Consider the following 2884-nt stretch of genomic DNA (forward strand, 5'->3'; position numbering starts at 1 on the left):
CGATCACCCAAATCGCATCGACTCCTCTCGCCGTTCGCGGTAACTTGGTGATGAAATCCATAGAGATTTGTTCCCACTTCCATTCGGGAATCTCTAGCGGTTGCAGCTTACCGTGCGGTCGCTGGTACTCGGCCTTGACTTGCCGACAAGTCAAGCACCTCTCGTCAAACCAAGCGACATCCCTTTTTATACATGGCCACCAGTACTCCTTCTTGAGATCCAAATACATTTTCGTAGCACCAGGATGAATCGAGAATTTCGATCGATGTGCTTCCTCCATCAAAATAGTGCGCGCACCGCCCACAAACGACACCCAAATCCGTCCCTGAAAAGTCATAAGCCCTCGACCATCCGTAACAAATCCTGATACCTGACCTACAACTTGTTCCTTCTTCTGGTGTTCTGGCTTTGCAGCCTCCACCTGAGCCCCTCGAATAATATCCAGAATCCGAGTCAAAACCGTCAATCTCATAAAAATATCTCAAATCAGGGCGCTATCCGCCCTACGGCTCAATGCGTCGGCTACCACATTAGCCTTACCCGGGTGGTACAGGATCTCACAATCGTAATCCTTCACCACATCCAACCACCTCCTCTGTCGCATATTTAGATTTGGCTGATCCATCAAGTACTTTAAGCTCTTATGGTCTGTGTAAATCGTACACCGAACCCCGTACAAATAGTGTCACCAGATCTTGAGGGCAAACACCACCGCCCCCAATTCCAGGTTGTGCGTGGGATATCTCGACTCATGAGGCTTCAACTGCCTCAAAGTGTACGCTATCACATGACCCCTCTGCATAAGCACCGCCCCCAAACCCGATATAGAGGCATCACAGTATACCACAAAATCCTCTATCCCTTCCGGGAGTGCAAGCACTGGAGCCTCGCACAATTTCTGACGAAGCGTCTCGAATGATGACTGCTGCTCCGGTCCCCATGAAAATGCAACACCCTTCCGGGTCATCCTAGTAAGTGGCACAGCGATCTTGGAGAAATCCTTGATAAATCTGCGATAATATCCAGCCAAACCCAGAAAACTCCTGATCTCGGCACCTCCCACCTCAACACCGCCTCAATCTTGGCCGGGTCGACCAATATCCCTTTCTGGTTCACAAGATGCCCGAGGAACTGGACCTCTCGTAACCAGAAATCACACTTGGAGAACTTGGCATACAGTCTCTCCGATCTCAAAACCCCAAGAATCTCCTACAAATGTTCCTCATGTTGGTCCCTAGTCCTCGAATACACCAAAATATCATCGATGAATATGATCACCGACCGATCCAGCATCGGTCGGCACACCCGGTTCATGAGATCCATGAATGCGGCTGGGGCATTGGTGAGCCCAAAAGGCATCACCACAAACTCATAATGTCCATAACGAGTCTTGAAAGCAGTCTTTTGGATATCCTCCTCGCGAATCCTCATCTGATGATATCCCGACCTCAAGTCAATCTTGGAAAACCAAGATGCCCCCTGCAACTGATTGAACAGATCGTCGATCCTAGGTAACAGATATCGGTTCTTAACCGTCAACTTGTTTAACTCCCGATAATCGATACACATCCGATGTGAACCATCATTTTTCTTGACGAACAAAATCGGCGCCCCCAAGGCGAGCTACTCGGTTGAATGAATCCCATTCCCAATAGCTCCTAAAGCTGCGAGGATAATTCCTGCATTTCCGGCGGAGCGAGACGATAAGGCGCCTTGGCGATGGGCGCCGCTCCCGAAACCAAATCGATACGAAAATCCACTTGCCTATCCGGAGGCACACCTGGTAACTCTTCGGGGAACACATCCGAAAACTCGCATATAACCGGAACATCATCAATCGAATTGGGCCACTCCGCGGTCACACGAGTATCTATCACATAGGCTATGAATCCATCACAGCCCTGCTGCAAACTCTGCCTTGCCCTGGCAGCCGAACAAAACGCCGACCCACACCGGGTCCCCTCGCCATAAACCGTGAGCACTCCCCCACTAGGGTCTCGAATCATCGCCAGCTATCTCTCGCAGTCAATGACTGCTCTAAACTTGCTCAACCAATCCATGCCCACGATAACGCAAATGTCACACCCCAAAACCAAGAATGGCGGAAACGTTCTGGGGCGGAGGACTTCATATAAGTATCACAACACAGTAAATGTAAATAAGCAAACAACATCATCCATTGCATTAAATATATAATTTTAATACAAGTGTGTTCTGTACAGTATAGACACCAAAAATAACGTATATCAAAATAGTAAGATGAGTCTTGAATGCGCTCCGTCTTCTCAAAAGCTGGCCTCGGTACCTGTCTACTGATGACCTGAGAATACAAGTTATTTTGAAAGAGTTTATCAGCATTAAGCTGGTGAGTTCATAAGTATTTTAGTGTCGGTATTTGTCATCCAAAAATGTTTGAACATGTATAAATTATAAGTTTGTAAAATGTATGTAAAGGTTTGCAATTGTTTGTAAAAGTTTGAATCTCTCAGAAAAACCTATATTTTCTATTAAAGTAGCCTTCTACCAAGGCTTAAATGTTTTGTACGCTCGTTTGATGTAAAAGTGTGTAATTTCCCAAATGTAACTATCATTTAACAAAATATAGTTTGTACATAAACGTTTAAGTGAGGTTATCACTGAAAATATGTAATGGGTAAATCATTGTAGTACTGTAGCCTTGTATTATAAGAACTACTGTTGTACTAACTACCTTAAACCGGATTTATATTAAGGCATTACGTGATAAATTGCACCATACTATCGACTAGTAACAACGACAAATGAATGGTCGTAATAACGGAATGACGTTTGGCACCCGCAGACCTGCAGGTCCGGCTGTAGGTAGCAGCAAGGTGTAGGATTGTCAATCCAGTATAGATCTATA

Source organism: Lactuca saligna, chromosome 1 (genome assembly GCF_052625555.1).
Source record: "Lactuca saligna cultivar CGN05327 chromosome 1, ASM5262555v1, whole genome shotgun sequence".
NCBI classification, from domain to species: domain Eukaryota; kingdom Viridiplantae; phylum Streptophyta; class Magnoliopsida; order Asterales; family Asteraceae; genus Lactuca; species Lactuca saligna.